This window comes from Achroia grisella, unplaced genomic scaffold, assembly GCF_030625045.1.
Source record: "Achroia grisella isolate CSIRO2021 unplaced genomic scaffold, CSIRO_AGI_Agris_v1 utg157, whole genome shotgun sequence".
Classification (NCBI taxonomy): domain Eukaryota; kingdom Metazoa; phylum Arthropoda; class Insecta; order Lepidoptera; family Pyralidae; genus Achroia; species Achroia grisella.
The window spans coordinates 1,289,585-1,307,808 of record NW_026712653.1 but is presented as its reverse complement, the minus strand read 5'-3'; the positions used below and the strand labels follow the sequence as shown (position 1 = coordinate 1,307,808).

Here is an 18,224-nt window from a genome sequence, read left to right as displayed (position 1 = left end):
TAGTTTTGTCACCATATTGAATAAAGAAAATATACAGCCAATAATATTGGTTTATGTATCCAGTCTTTAGTAATAAGATACTTGTATCGGTTGGGACGTAATGGTATAATGGATATTAAGCCCAAACTTAGAGACAGCAGACCGCTTTTGCACGCGGCTTCGCTCGCGTTAATTTATCCCCTTAGGGACGGAATTTATCAAAATCCTTTCTTAGGGGATGCCTACGTCATAGTAGCTTTATGCATGCAAAAGCTACTATGACGTAGAGTAGTCTCAGCCCGATCGGTTTAAAATTGACAAAGTTTCATACAAACTTTCATCTCCTATTTTATCCCCTTGGGGGTAGATATAATCAAAATCCTTTCTTAGCGGATGGCTACGTCATAACAAATACCAAATGCCAAATTTCAGCCCGATCCGTCCAGTGGTTTGGGCTGTGCGTTGATAGATCACTATCTGTCATCACTATGTGTCAGTCACCTTTGAGTTATGTTTTGACGAAAAAAAATATTTGTATCATTTATTTAGTAGCTTACGTTGATGGAGATATTCAGTGGATTATATACAGCAGCAAATATAATTTATTCTCGTTCCGATCAGTTGCTCGTTACATATCAACTGTGACTTAGCAACATTACTTATTTTAAATGTAATGGATTTGACTTTTTCTTCTAAAATCAATGTGCCTAATATACGTCTTGATGGCGCTGTGTGATTTATCCTGAAATATTATTATTATAAATAAATATTGATAGTACCAAAATGTTTCGAATTTAATTTAAATTCTGAAGCACCATATTGTTGCGCACGCGCTCGCTTCATCTGCATATCAAACGGCCACCCCCCGCCCCCTCCCCCGGCCCGATGGGGTTTGCTCTAAAGAAGACGTATCTCCATTTCTATTGTCCATTGTTTTTGTCCGCAGTTATTTATGATGGGCGACGCTACACCCATCTCGCTCCAACACGCGGACCCACCACACCGCTCTCTGTCTTCTAGGCTTCCGTCGTATAATGCCGTAGCTAATAAATTTTGTAAAACATTATTTATTAGATTTATTCATGGTGAGGTACGGTGCCGTATTGGTTTGAAGGACATTTAGTGGATGTAGTTAGTTCTTTTTTTTAATACGATTGATTTGCGATGCCCCTCGGGATTTCGTCGGACAATGGGGTTAGAGGTTTTTTTTAGACATCCCGATTTGATATATGTGTACAAGTTTTTCTGTGCCTTTAGAAATTCATATGCATCTCCTAAACTGAATATCATCATTTATTATAGTTTTTAACAGCTTTTTTTACTACATTTCTGGAAAATACTCCCTTAGGGAGTTTTCTTTAATAAAAAAGTTATTTAACACACTAGTGTATAGAAAGTGTTCATGGGCGACGGGAGCTACTGTCAGTTTAGTGAAACACCAACTCGATTGTTTCTCAACATAAAAAAATACTAAATTTAATCATCTACTATTTTTTTTTTATTTATAACACTTTATTGCACCAACATATAAAGGACATGAAAAAACATTTAAAAAAATCAAACTAAGTACAAAAGGCGGTCTTATCGCTAATGCAATCTCTTACAGACAACCTTTGGAAAGAGAGTATTTACAAAAAATATAGTATGTGGCGCATTAGTAGGAATATAAAATTATATACACCTATGTAAACAAAATATAGTATATATCAGCGAACGTACACAGAAATTGGCTTTAAAAAATTCAGTACTACAATATAACACAAACTACTACTATTAGGTTTTGTGATTACAAAGATTATTTTAAAATATAGATAATTTAGTTACTAACTAGTTATGTCGGGAATCTCCGCTCAATTTGTGTGCAAACAATATAATAATAATAATAATAAAACTCTTTATTGTGCATAAAAGAAACAAATAATTACAAAACAGAAATAAAACAATACTTTACTAATTTAATACAAATACATGAAATTCAATATTATCCGACTTATTGTATTTATATAAATATATTGATACATTCTATCTATCTGTCTATAAATATAGATTAGATCGAACGTAGCAACATTACCGGAAACGTAGATCGGCAAAGGAATAATTATGCGCAGCCATTAATTAACCCACACGAAAACTTTTAATTAAAAAAAAAATCGTGAACTTTCCATAAGAAAGGAGACAGAGACGCGGCGACGAATTCAAAATCCCCCGCGTCTCGACCGCCATAAATAATTGGGACAAAACCGTCCCGGGCGTCCCCCCCGTCCCGGATAAGTGTCTAAAATTTTCACAATCCGGCAATAAAAAGATAATTTATTAGAATAGCTCTTATTGTTTCGGTTATTTATGTGTATGGAGTAATGTAATCTAGCTGGCGGGCCCTAAATAAATAATTTCACTTTAATGTCGCTCCTTGCCTAATCTCCTGAGCGGTCGTGCAGTCCGCCGTTTTGTACGATATAATGGCCACCCGAGGTATTTTTAGGTCTAAATAAATATGATTTGTTGTGTCGTTTGTGACAGAATTTAATTTCGTTCCGCCACCGAGGATACAGTCGCAAATCTTTGAATTATTTTAATGAGTCATCGTTGGATTCGCATTAGCGCCATTTTGTTTATCTGCCCTATTGGGAGCTATCGGGTCGTTGTACCTACCAGTCAGCAATGTCATCCGCTGTTGATAATTAAAAAAATTACATGTAAGCAATAATAATTTAAAAGAAGTACAAAAAAATAAATAAAAAAAAAAAAATGTTAAATACATTATTTTTTATCCATATAATCTATATTCAAATAAAGAATCTTTAAATTGTAATTTTTATACCTTAAAAATATATCGTAAACGCAATATACTTTAAATATGTAGATACAGAAAAGTCAAATATGTGAAAATATAAAATTAACGTGTGTATAACAAATTCAATAACAGTAATATAACTTACTTTGATATAATGTTAAAAATGTTGTTATAAACTTAGTAATCTACTTAAATAATAATAATTTAAATAAACAAATAGAATTTACAAATATTAATAAAATCATTCAAATATAACTAATTAACATTTTAATGTAAATTAAAACAAAAGAAGCTCAGTATTTAAAATGTGTCATCGTATACCATACTTACAATATTGATTAATAAAATAATTAAAAAAAAATCAACCATGTAATCTGAATATATCTAAACAATGTATATGAATTAAAAAAACCTGCAACATAGTTCATTACATTTATAATGCATTAAAAGTAAAACTAAAAGCACACCAAAGTAGCATCTTACCATCAAATGGAACGTCAACTCGTATGCCATCCAAAAAAATAAACATAAAAAAAATCATTACGTTTTGTTTCTACATTGTAATTTCAACTTCTACTTTCAAAGTACACACGAGACCATAATTACTACTCGAAAAAAACGGAAAAAAATTACGGCAAGCAACAGAAAAAAACCTGCAAACATCACATGCAGATTTCAAAGCGCTCCTCGTAGACTGCCTGAACTTCAGTGGCCATTTCTGAAAATTAGTGGACGTGTGGGGGTGGGGGGTCGCCGTGGGGGGTTGTAGGAGCACAATGCCGTGGCGCATGATTTACGCCACTCCCGTATTATGTTTTGACTTTAATAAACAGTACGTTTGTCAGCGTTGAGACGGGGTGGCGCCGGAGACCCGCGGTATCCTAGAAATGCTGTGGTCAAGTCTACACACCTTTATATTTGCCTTAACTATGAAGTAATATATATTTTTATATGATATATATATATATATATATATACTAATGTGTATTAATAATAGTAATAACCTAGGACTATTCATACAACGCCATCTAATTCCGAACTAAGCGTGTGTTATGGGTACTAGACAACTGATACCTAAACACTTTGTTTTTATACGTACATTCATTATAGACATAGAAAACAACTAGGTGTTAACTTGACCATGATTGTTTGCTGTCTGAACAGATACAAATAATCGTACTCAAGAATACAAATGTTTGAAACTTCGAACCTGCGACCATCGGAAGTAAAGCAGCGTGCTAAACCATTAGACCATCTGCCACCTGCCGATATTGACATTGCTGTTCTCAATTAACTCTGTAACTGACTGAGTACAGCTGATTGCAGTCGACCAACCGTTATTATATATATGTATAATAAATGCGAAAGTGTGTCTATATGTCCAACACCTTCTCAAGACTAAACTGATTTTAATGTTTAATTTGACGTGGAGATAAATTAGAAATATAAAGAAGACTATCTTTTATTTAAAAAGAAACAGACAAACCCGCGAGTAATAGGTAGTATTTTCTAAATTTATCCATTATGGTAGCATACTTATTATAAATGCAATAGCATCGCGCACTCAAGAGATAAAAAAAAACATGAAAAAAAATCCCAGTTGTTCTCAAATGAAGTGACTATCCAAACTGGACGGTAGGTACAGTGATAGCTGTCCCGGCAAACGTTGTTTTGCCATATAAATTAATAACGCTATAAAAAAATAGGGGTTGATAATAGAAGGGTGAAAATTTAGGATTGTATGTATTTTTGTATGCATGTCATACAAAAATAAAAACTAAAAATTTTGTCTAAAAAATAAAAAAAAAATTAGGGTTGGACTACCCCTAACATTTAGGGGGATGAAAAATAGATGTTGGCCGATTCTCAGACCTACTCAATACGCTCACAAAATTTCATGAGAATCGGTCAAGCCGTTTCGGAGGAGTATGGGAACGAAAACTGTGACACGAGAATTTTATATAGAAGATTTTAAAAGTATTTAGATAAATGATTAAGACTGCGTGGTTAATTTAATTAACTTATACAAAAGGAGGCAATTCTAGCTTCTAATTTTGAAAAATGACATTTTTCTATTTAATCGACGATTGATTACGAATCCGACATAAGCGAATTTTTGTTTAAAATAAACAGACGATTTCGCAGGTCACAAGTATAGAATAAAATGTTAAAATGCAGACGAGCCAGTTTGCAGGGCTGGTCGGCGTGACCGATCATCCCTGTACCACTATTACTGCGTTTGTGGCACACAAACGACCTTAGTTCCTCTCTTAGTCCCGTATAGTTTCACCCCCTCGTTCCAGCTTTTAATTATAATACTTTATAGCCCAATAAATCACGCTGTACGTCCCTCGACGCCGCCCTCCCACCCTGCGCCCCCCCTTTCGCCTTTGAAGGATATGAGTTCAATTCTCGCCGACTGTAATAATTTACAAAGAAATTATTCCCTTTTTCTGCGAGGGGTTTAAGAATGATGTGATCTTTGCGTTTGATCGAATTCTGCCATTTATTATTTAGCAGAGCATACACGGGTATATCTGTATAATATATACCAGGAATTCTTAAACAATATAGTTAGAATCAGTAGTATGATATGTGAAATAAAAAAATAAATTATGAGGCATATAATTTTTCCCATTGACATGAATAATGTAATGACATTAAAGAAACTTATTATAAATTTTGTAATGACATATTGTAAATTAAATAATGTAAATTTAATATTGTAATGGGTGAAAACTGTGATCGGTACAGCCTATGCTGTAAATAATATAATTGACATAGTGGAGTAATCTGAAACAGTCAAGTTCAAACTTATTGCGGCGTGGTGGGCCGGGTCGATGTGCTCCCTCAAATATGGTTGAGTACAATGATGGCTGGCTCATACGTCATACTCGTGAACGGGTGCTGCTTGTGGGGACTGGTCTGTTCAGGTTGTGAACACTGATTAGATTTTTTGTTCTTTGCGATAGCATATGCTGTTGGTCACTCTATTCTCCCAAATTTGAATTTTTATAACTGTAGTTATCATATACATGTTCCACTATTATTTGAAAAATACGAGCTGAGTTTCTTGTCAGTTCTTCTCATCTCGATATCATTCCGAACTGACGGTAGATTTGACATATCATAGGAGTCTGTAATAGACCTACATGAATAAAGATATTTTGAATTTTAATTTTGAATTTATAAAAGTCATTTAATAATCTATATTATATAAATAACCGTTTTTTCATTAAATCTGTTTTGAGTGTCTTAAACCTATATTCAGAAATTACGGTATATTTTACTCATAATGTAGATTTTACTCACGTATATGTAATAGAGATGATATTGATTTGAGAAAAATTATGTATGTATATTTATCATAGACTTGCGTACATACAAACAAACAGTATAACCATTACTTTCAATCACTTGGCCTTCCGGCTCCCACGGCGAACACGCCGGTGGTAAAAAACGTAAATCCCCGACCGCGAACTGACTGACTTATAGCATTGCTGCACTTTCAGCGTCATAGAGCAGAGAGTAATTGAAAACAGAGGCGTCTAGTGACAGACTATAATGCCTAATGTATACACTAATGATCTGAAAGTAAATTAACCGAAATGCTTTTTTAATAATAATAAATTGTTTATTTGCTAATACAAATTAAGTTAAAATTAATGAATAGTTTTATTATTTTTTTTTGTTTTATTTTGAATGCTTTTTAATGTAATCTAATGGTAAGTAATCTGACGGGACCACCTGAAGGTGAGCGGTGACCGTCGCCTATATCCATGAACAGCACTACGGAAGTCACATTATTATATGACACCCACGATACCACTCATGCTATTGCAATACCAGAGAACGAATCCGAAGAAAGATAAGAAAATTAAAAAATATATATTATGGAGAGGAACTGGTAAGAAACTCGACTGTGTCACAGGCAAAAACACAAAATTAGTCACTTGTCTTCATAGTTTTACCAATAAGTGTTAATTTAAAGATAGAAAGCGAATTTTGTGAGTTCTTGTATATGTATAAAGATAATAATCCATATAAAAATAAAAGACTCGACATACAAAAGATAGAAAAGACAGACACTACTCTTTGTCAGGCCAATGCATCGTAGGTGAAAACTGATAGTCATTTAATATTAAGAAAATTGAATGAGCTATCTACAAAACATTGTGTATTCTATGAGAATGCACCAGGCAAGACTATGCCAGGCCATGAAGCGAACGTGAATCACTTTGAATAGATGTATTACGCTATACAAAAGCACCTAGCGGAACAACGGCGTATATAACATTATATTTTAAACCATCTTCAGATGACTATAAATAAAAACGAATCGCTTTATATATGAACAACGTCACTTTTTATACGAAAGGAAAGCTTCAGATATCTTATAGAAAAAAAAATTAAATTTAGGGAAAAGATGACGTTAGCTTGAATTTAGAAATTCAGCTGCTTTTCGTGCCAGTTCTTCTCAATTGAATCTATGTATTGACCTGGACGGTAGGAAAAAAATATATTACAAAAATTTAACGTTCATAAATGGCTAAAATGTCTTGCATTAATAAATGATTTTGATTAATTCATTTCATATTTGGACCAAAGTAATAATCTTACCAAAAATCAAATCATTGAGATCTCCATAACAGGATCTTACCTGAAAGCAAATATAAAACAGCAGGTTAATGATGTGCTATTAATATTTCTTAATATGAATGTATATACATACTTTTTATCAGCTACTATTGTAAGGAGCACTTGTAAAAGATGAGGACTTAGGCTTTGAAGCCGGCTACCGCAAGGGAAACCTCAAGTAGCGCCCGTAACTTGTGCCACAGGTGTAGGTTTAAAGAGTTCTTTTAGAATGCATTAACACTCGCCTTCACTACTTGCAGCTTCCCCCCAGGCCCAACTAAGACCGGGATGAACCCATTCCTAATACAATTTACTTTTGTATCCAAAACACAACCGGCACGCTGTCATCGACTGAATGCCGCCTATTAACCAAAGAGGATTATTATATATTGATTTATAGACCAAAGTCAATGTTATAAATACTAGATGTACAATATTCGTAATAATCTTTACATTGGGTACTTCATTAGTACTAAAAACAAACTACCTTCTTTTAATATATTTTTATAATATCAGATTTTTTCTACAATAATTTTGTGAATTCTAACACTATTAGCATGTGTGAGACCACAAACATTCAGGGCGTAAACTGAGGCGAGAATTTTCTAATCGCCGAACAGTTAACACTAGGGTTCCAAACTCTATTCGTGGCCTGATGTTGCCTCATTTCCAGGCGAAACACGTGTCGCAATATGGGTAACCGTCGGAGTTTGATCACTAGTTGGAAAGGTTGGTAACGCTTCCGGAACCGGTGCTCAGATTTCCGCATTGAATGTTTGTGATCTCACACATGCCAGTAGCTCTTTGCACATTTTTATATATTTATTGTTGTATCAATTTTAAATATATTTTCTTTAGTTTATAGAATTGTCATATTTTTTATTTTGATATTTACGTTGTTACTGTTTTGATATACCTTCAAAGTATTTACTATTTTCTATCCATTTATATCAGGCAAACAGTCCATTCATACTATCGCCCAAAAGTGGGCTTAAACAAAGTAATACATATCAATTATGAAATAACATATGCTAAATTACAAATCTTCAATATAATCGTTTAGAAATTATAATTTCTAACGCTCCAAACGTTCACTAATCACAGATCGACGATGGAAATCTCAGCTGTCACTCCATCCGTACTTAAAACTTGGCATCCATCGGAGCGAGGGAATATGACAAATTTATGCAAAGCGCACAGCTCTTTGTGAGCGCCACCCGAATTAGTGCTCATTTTGTGAGATGTTTATGGATGCTGGAATGAGCAAAAATATGGTAATACCTCTGTGGTCGCGTCTTCTGTTTGGATCGATTTGGATTTTAGCTTGTAGGCATGCTAAGATTTCTTTTGTTTATTAAAACCAAATATAACTCGGGACAAATAGCATGGCATGATCTAGTGTCAAGCTAAGCAGAGCTTATGTTATGAGTACTAGACAACTGATATAATACAATAACACTCCTTGGACATTTCACACAACGTCTTCTAGTCCCAAGCTGATTAGAATTTGTGTATATTAAAAAAAAGATGGAAGGATTGTGTGAAAGATGATACGTATAAAAGGAGAGTAAGCTTAGATATGATAGGGACCAGTGGAAGAACGTAACATACTGCGCTGATCACAAATCATAGGATAAGGCCAATAATGATATGTGTATTGCGACGTTATAGAAATATATATATACATATACAGGACTTTCACCATTTAGCACACTTCCGATGGGTTAGATTCCTTTCACGGTAAAAAAATGTATTTAAGTATTTATATCAGTTGTCTAGTACCCATAACATAAGCTCTGCTTAGCTTGAGACTAGATGGCGCTGTGTTAATTGTCCAGGGATATTATTATTATCTCATCCCTTCCGATAGATCATCCGTCCAATTCAAACGGGGATCGATATTACGACGGCCTGAGACGAGGATCGGACCCCTAGCGGTGCCCTCAGACTAAAGTCGTATCCGTCAGGCAAGAGTAGGCCTTCAGCCCTCGTCGTCAGTGCCATCTGCACTCGACTCTATCGTCCGGTGAAGCTGTAAAGGCCAGCTGCAGCCAACAGCATGAGAGTAGTCCGAAAATGATTATCTCATACGTAAGATTCTAGCTCTAGTGGAATAATACCAATGACTATTGACACAAATGGCGGATTGTGTCAAAACCTTCGCACTAATCTTGACACATTGTTATATTTTCGTTTCGACTCGTTACGAGGAGCGACGGGTTTAGGGCACCCACGAACTGCAAGACTAGTCGCAGCGAATTCATTATGGATATATCCACCACCGATATTTATTTCCGTACACAAGTTAATTAAGTTTATAACTAGTAAAAATCACAGGATCTTACCACGTTTTATTGTTACTGAGTTCCCGATATTTCTGCAGTGTGTCAACCGCCATGATCACGGGTAAACTGAAGAGCAGCGGGTAGATGGGAAATGATACCGTGATTTTTACTAACTATACGTATAAATAATGACCGCAATTTAAAACAGTATATACGTTTAAAACTCTGATTAATTAAATTAAACTTTAAAACAAAGTGTAAGTTGGTATAATTTTAAAGAAAATCAAATATAAATTAATATAGAAAATCACAAATAATAAGAATATCAATATAAATTTCAAATAGTACAATTTTCAAAATTAATTGCAACTTTATCTGCTTATCTCTTTTAGTTTTTACTAGCTGCTCCCGCCCTGACTTCATCTCACGGATGTATACATGTATTATATGTTTGGTTGCCATATTTCTCCAAAACGGCTCAACCGATTCGTTCTATGGAATTTTATACCTACCGTAGATCTGAGAATAGGTTCTGGTATTTCTTATGCACCTAAGTAATGAAGAAACCTTCAACCTAAATATTATTTTTTTTTAGACAAAATTTGTTATTTCTAAATTTTTTGTATTCAACATTAGCAAGCACATACAACCCTAAATTTTCACCCTACATCTTATCATCAATTTTATTTTTTAATATATCGTAGGTCTGAGAATAGGTGGTTATCTATTTGTTTATTTATAACCCGAAATAATAACCTACCCCATTTTTTTTGTGGAGAAAATTTTTATTTCAAATATTTTAAGACTCGGCATCAGATAGCATTTTTTATATTTCAACCTTCTTAGATTTGCCATTTTAGAAATCAAATACAACCCTAAATTTTCACCCTACATCCTACTATCAATCTTATTTTTTAATAGCGATATCAATTTATATTTTAAAGTCCACGGCCAGGTTTGCTTACTCTGCTACTGCAACTATATATAAAAACCTTGCCTCGTCGCATCCAGTCGCCCGCGTGTACCGTGCCTATACACTGACAGATAGAAGTCAGATTTATGTGTTTACTGTATAAATCACTACAGGCACGTCAACGTTTTAGTCGTCTTTTTTCGTCTGCAGCTCCTGTTGGCTATATATCATAGACTATACTTTATGTCTTCCGCGGTTGTATTTCTCAACTTTTTCTCTCATCTGGTCATGTTAAGATCTTTCAAACGTATCGGATTTCTAACGTTGACATCAAATGGGAAAATATTTTTTAGGTTGGCAATATATTCATTTTAATTCTGTCTTCCTAATCTTGTATGTATTTAATGAAGATGAGCATTTATATATTACTAGTGGTCTAGTGAACGAAATTCCACCTTAATCTATACATATAAAGATACAGACAACGTTGAGGGTACAGCTAATAAAAAATACAATCAAACTTTTGAACCAGGAATAACAAATTAATAAATAAACATACGATATAGCAATACAATATCATGCTTCAAAAACTACATATACTAGTGATCTTTAAATTTACTGTAAAATATCCCACGATTTATAAATAGTAAATATATACATCAGTAAAACAAAATCATCCAGATCAAGATAAACAATTATACGCAATGATACAAATGTCTATACTGTGCGAGGAATCGAACCAGCGACCATCGGAAATAAGGATTCTAATCCGCTACATAACCGAGACGGTCGTGACGTGGAGATCGAAGTTTAAAGCGTCATCAATAAACAATTCAGAGAGCGACATAAACAGCGAAACACGTTATATCACCAACATTCGACACAACATAAGAATAGATAAAAACGCCTAATCCCATCTAGAAATACCGTCACGATTTATTTGTACAATGTCGCGCGACGTCGCCAGATCAATCATCGTCGCGTTAACGAGTGGCCCAGCTGTTGTGCGTCCGATTGATAGAGCTATAAACTATATTTATAGTTGCTAGAAGTATTCGAGAATAGTCCGTGATGCGTGTCGCTCAAGACCAGGATTATGGTGAGCGGATGTCGGAAAATTCGGATATGGTATTGGCTGATGGTCTACGTCGGTTTCTTTACGACGAATGCAGCTGCTGTTAAAGAACCTGCTGTTACTACATGGCAGAAACCTCCAAACAGTGACATTTACACTTTACAGAGAGTCTTATCAAAGCTTTTTTAAAAGTTCTTAAAATTTTGCATCCTAATACCCCATTCCCAAACCTAAAACGCAACATTGTGAATTTTGGACAAGACTTGCCAAAAAAAGAAATAAAATTTGTTTGCATACTAAGAACTTTTCAATGAAAAGAGAAATAAACGTTTGTACCTGACAATCTAGCTATACATAGCCGAACAAAGTTAAAATCAAATGACAAGAATTTGAAAGATCCATATGAAGGATTCAAAAGTTTGCGGATATCAAATTCCGAATGATTTGATTGTAAAAGGTAACATACGTCTAAAAGTTGAACCATATGATTTGACTATAAGGGTTATTTAAAATTATATAAAACATCTTAAAGGATTTTCTATAAAATGACCAAGATACAAGAGACCACACCACATTTTCGACTAATAATACACATCAGAAACACTTTAGAAGAAATTATCAAATCTAGTTCAGAAGAAATCATCAGAGGAAATCACACCAAAAAAATAAAACTGTTTAAACCAATTAAGGATGAGATCTTGCCTTAGAAACCAAAGACCAAAAATGTTTTATCATTCCACGATGTTCCAGAGATTGACATATCAAAACCAATTGCCGCATCCAATGTTCACGCTCTTAAATCCATATATGACGAGCAGATATGTCGCAAACAGTAGCAGCCGCCCACGTCGATATAGATCTAATAAAACATACGTTATTGTCATCAAACCAGCACATTTTAACAACTGATATAGAATGATCTAGATGAAAATTTATTTTGAGTCAGTCATGTGATTCTGAAAGTTGCTAAGTCTTTATATATTTCTAACGCAATGGACCGCAATCTCACCTGATGTCAGATGAAAATGTAATCTAGGCTACTATACGCGAACTCACTCCAGCCGTAATAAACTCGTATTGGAAGAGGCGAGACTGGTGTAGATATAAAAGAAGTGGAATTCTCGCTTAATCCTGGAATATTTGAAATAAGTTCAGGAGAAATCAGTCTGCAATTGTGTCATTTTAGCTCCAAATCTATAAAATTCATTAATGTTTCCTGATTTAAAGTCGACATATAATAGTTAGTTTCTTGCGTTGCGTTGGCACCTTGCAGGCGACTATTGCCAAATATGCCTGAGAAGAATCTTAGGTATATAAAATTAACTTGTCACTGTCGTAACTGAACAAAAAGCGTTTATCATAAGCGTCTTTCATACATCTGCATTAATTAACATTTATCAAGTACTTTTTGAGTCCGAAATCGGTTCCGTGAAATATTCCGATAGCATCTTCAAATTGTAACTTAAAATAACTTAAAATCGGTATATACTCGCCATGTAGTTTTGAAAAGCTAGTACACCGTCCGATGCACTCCTTGACAATCGATTGACGGGTGTCCCCCCTTACCACCCCCACCCAACATCTCGGCTTGCACCCCGAGCGCATTCGCCTGACCCACATAGACGCCATATTTATAATAATTGAACCTCGCTGGATCCGAACTGGTAATAAATCGCATACTTTTACTATGGTAAGTCGAGATCGGTTTAATACCCGATTATTGTGAGTGGTCTTTGCAATCGGGGAATATTAAAATATAGCATTAAGTTTTACGGATAGATGTGTGTGATGATTTATTGTTGCTACTAGGTTATGTTGATCATTTATTCTACTTTAATAGTAAAGTAGAAAGAGAGCGTAGATCTATTAGAGTTATTTTTTACTACACATTTTTTTTATTGCAATTTAAAATAAGTCGAAGACCCATGTAATAGAAACTATTTTCAGTCCCCTATAAAATTTTTATATTTATTTATATATACATATTGACTAGCTGACTAGCGTAACGTCTGCGTCACACTTACTTGAGATTTATCATTATATTCCGGCGAATATTCATAATATCTTTTTCAATTATAGTCTATATTTTTTTTTATTAATAATGGGATTGCGCTTGGTCTTACCTCATCTGATGGTAAATGATGGTAAGACCTAGGATGTAGCGCGCTTACCCAGAAGATATCTTTTACCATAGACTTGAAGAATCAGGGGTTGTATTTCTCCGGAAGTGTATGCTCAGATGTATACTGAACTACTATATACTGTATAACTATAAATTATGTATAACAAGATACACAAAATGCGTGAGCCTAGTTCTTTTAAGTTTATTGACCTTTATTAGGAGAAGACCACTCTTCCTTAATATACATATTAACTCCGGCCTTGTTGTATCATGATGATGACGACCTCGGTGGTCTAGCGGCACACCACTTTACGTCCGATGGTCACGGGTTCGATTCCTCGCACGGCACAAATATTTGTATTCATGAGTATGATTGTTTGTATCGGTCTGAATGTATGTATTTACAAAAAAAAATCTATGTATATGTATCAGTTATCTAGTACCCATAACACAAGCTTTAGCTAGCTTAACTTGAGTCTAGATGGCGCTGTGTGAATTGTCCTGAGATTATTATTATTATTATTATACATATAGTTAATATGTATCATGATATAACACAAGGCCGGAATATATAATAAACATATTTTATTTCACTAAAACAAAGCTTATTTTCCTCGGTTGCTTTTGTCACCAACTTTACCCAAGTATGTACACTGAGTGCACTGTACCAACATCATTCATTATTATTCACTGTACGTCACTATCAATCCAACTCCACGAATATTCTTTATTTGCGCCATAATTCTCTGTACGTCCCATAATTCTTCGGATTGTGTGCACGTCTGTACGGATTCCTATCACGTGAGAAATTTGATGGTCATATTGTTCCAACATTATTTGGTTCTTTCATGTAAAATGCAAAGATCTTAAGAATTAACTAAATTAAAAGCCATTGATAACAACAATTAGTTGAAACAGATTTTTATAGTTTTGTTTGAGATTTTTTTATTTAAACTATTCTAATTTTGTTGGCCACAGCTGGTCTTCACAGCTTCGCCGAACGATAGGGAGAGAATGCAGATGGTGCTTCAAACCCGAGGGAGTTATATCTTACGCGAATACCACATTTGACATGCTGGATCTGGTTGATTCAAAAGTGACAACAGGCGAGTGTGCTGCTTAATCTTCTACTAATTTTGGTGTTTCCAAGATGGCTGATTTGATTAGGAATATAAATTGACCAAGTGCTTCCAGAGTCAGCTAACTTTGTTCGGCAACCAGATGATTTGGAAAAAAAGTATAATGGAAGACGCGGACGGAATGAGGAGCAGAACTAGAGCATCTGCTCGATAGACTGATTCCGTTCAATGTATTGTAAAATTAAATATTATGTACTTTATTTCACTAATTATACAAATAAATTTCGAATGTACAATTCACAGATTTATATTAAGTATATGTTCATGACACTCATGGTGCATACACGGCTACCGAACAATGTGGTTTGTTAGTTACTGTATAAAGTCCGAGACACCGTCAAGAAATATGCAGTCTGTCCACTTGCCACAGGATAGAGATGCCTGGAGAGTTTCGGTTGGAAGAAACATTCCTGCTGATCACGATCCTCAGCCTTGAGGAATCGAAAAAGAAGTATAAATTGACACTCACTTACTTGTAGCAGCCAGATGTGGAGACCCTAATGTTCCTAAGCTCCTAATAAACTTTGTATATAGGAAAAAAATCAATGCAACAAATACAATTTGACGAATCGAATGAACGGGCACAGACGGACGGACCCACTTTGACTCCCATCTTAAATTATCTCCGGGACGTGATAACGAACTGGGGGGGTGCGGCGGGGGCTGAAGAGGTGGGGGGAGGGGGATATTTACTTTCGCGACACACTCCCAGCTTGTATTGTTTTATCGGCGTTCGCTTGACAGCTCTGATCAAATGCTGAGATGTGTGTAGGTACGTCTGTGTACTGACGATGTCGTGTATTGTTGGAGGGGGGATTGTTAGTAACGGGAACTAGTGGCCTCATTGCTAGATGTGTACCATGGAGGGTTGAACTCATATTAAAGCTAGAGTCCCTGAGTTGCGAAGTGCTTTCATATCCTATTTTAAAATTAGAGAACTTTCTACACAATAAAAAAAAATGTTACATGCCTAAACTGAAATAGAGAGTTATCAAAACTAGGTTAATAAAACCTAGCTATTTAAATTAAAAGTAACTTTGTAGTCAATTATTTATATAATAATCTTAAAATTGTAATGCTGAACAATGTTTTTTATCAATTTTATCGCCCATTCTTCTTTGTGATAAGTCAGCATTCCGAATGAGTTGTAGAATAAAAATTGTTTCAAAAGTATACAAGTTTACTTGAACAAAAAATCTGTATATTTCTATATAAACTTAGATAAAACAAGTTTTTAACAAAGCCAAAAAAAACCCAAAGTATCAGAAACATCAAAACGTCGATTGGAGAAATAAGAAATAAAAAAAAGGCACTAATATTGAAACAGATAACAAATGTAACAACAAAACGCCGTTTCAAAAAGTTTCATTTCAGCGCGATGGGGACAAGACGCCCCGTGACGTCATAGCGATAACGTCAAAAGGGTTGAGTTCCGCAAAAAGTTGGAAAAAAAACCCTTATCTGAGTGAGGTTGTTTTGAACGAGCGGCCGGCAGGACGATTGTCTCTCCGCGTGAAAATGTCTCGCCCGTCCATACTAATATATACAGTTCAAGAGTTCGTTTGTTTGGACGCGCTAATATCTGAAACTACCAACCGGATGAATGAATGAATGAATGAATGAAATACTCTTTATTGTTTCTCTCGCAGAAAAATAAATATATAAGATAATATGTATACGAAAATAAAATAAAACAGTTCTTCAAGACAACTTTAGAATATAGACGAGTGACTCTGAGTTTGGTTCAGGCATAAAAGTAATTAGTTATTAATAATAAAAGTCGAAGGCTACAAGCATTATTATATATAACTACATAATCTAATAATAATAATAATAACAAAAGCTGAGAAAATGCGACAATAGTGAATATAATAATAATAACGATATATTTTTAGAAATGCTTGTATATAATGTTGTCTTTGAATAAAGATTATTTCTATTTATATTTCAATATAATAGCAATATTACTGTGACGACAATTTTCTGAATAATAATTTTTAAGCGATATAAAATTTTGTATGACTGACTTTAGCAAAATTATATTCTATTTAACATCACGCTATGATTTTTAGGAGCCGAGCAAATAGAAAATTTTTAAGTAAAATAATGCATTGGCGACTCGATGCGATCAGTAAAATATATTATAGATTTATATGTTTGTGTATAGTAGATAAACTAGCAAATCTGTAATGTTCTCTTTATGAGAAATGGAGGCTGCCTGAAAGCCAGCGCTGTAGACAGTTCATTGAGGTTGAGCTGATATCAGCAACAGCTGAGGTAACTCCTATTTAGAATTTTGTTTTGTTTACTTATTTTGTATAATATATATACATACATATTATCTATCAAATCAACGGGAGCTAGAACCGCAGGGAACAGCTAGTGTCAAATACGATTTGAAAACCACTTAACTGCTACATTTATGATTTGGTCCCAAGTTGTTTTTGTCCCAACCCCCGGTAAAACTGTGTACTTTAAAACGTTGGATTTATCCGTTCCACTATTGGTAAATCAATGGCTACTAGAAATGTCACTCTTGTATCAACAAACTATAATTATAGAGGCTTTTTATTTTCTATCAATTCACAGATCGCAACAGTCGAATATAGATCGAAAGTCAAATTTGCGCGAATCAATTTTGAAAACCACTTAACTGCTACATTTATGATTTGGTCCCAAGTTGTTTTTGTCCCAACCCTCCGGTGGCCGCGTCTAAGTTTTTGCAACTGTGTACTTTAATCCTTTTAATTCGTTGGTTTTACCATTCCACTATTGGGACATTAATGGCTACTAGAAATGTCACTATTGTGTCAAGAAACTATAATTATAGAGGGTTTTTATTTTCTCAACAAACTATAATTACGGATAGCAAGTCAAATTTGCGCGAATCAATTTTGAAAACCACTTAACTGCTACATTTATGATTTTTATTTTTTTGTCTATCCAATTCATTAATGCTACTAGAAATGTCACTATTGTGTCAAGAAACTATAATTATAGAGGGTTTTTATTTTCTATCAATTCTGCAGAAGGTAATACCGCAGGGCACAGCTAGTGTCAAATACGGATCGCAAGTCAAATTTGCGCGAATCAATTTTGAAAACCACTTAACTGCTACATTTATGATTTGGTCCCAAGTTGTTTTTGTCCCAACCCTCCGGTGGCCGCGTCCTTTTAATTCGTTGGTTTTACCATTCCACTATTGGGAAATCAATGGCTACTAGAAATGTCACTCTTGTATCAACAAACTATAATTATAGAGGGTTTTTATTTTCTATC

At 34.5% G+C, this 18,224-nt stretch overlaps 1 protein-coding gene across 2 annotated transcripts in view; it reads right to left on the bottom strand.

Annotated features, from left to right (window-relative positions):
• Positions 1-18,224, bottom strand: part of LOC131841043 (protein tiptop) — a 455,231-nt gene that overhangs the window by 134,656 nt on the left and 302,351 nt on the right. The gene's annotated exons all lie outside the window — the stretch shown is intronic.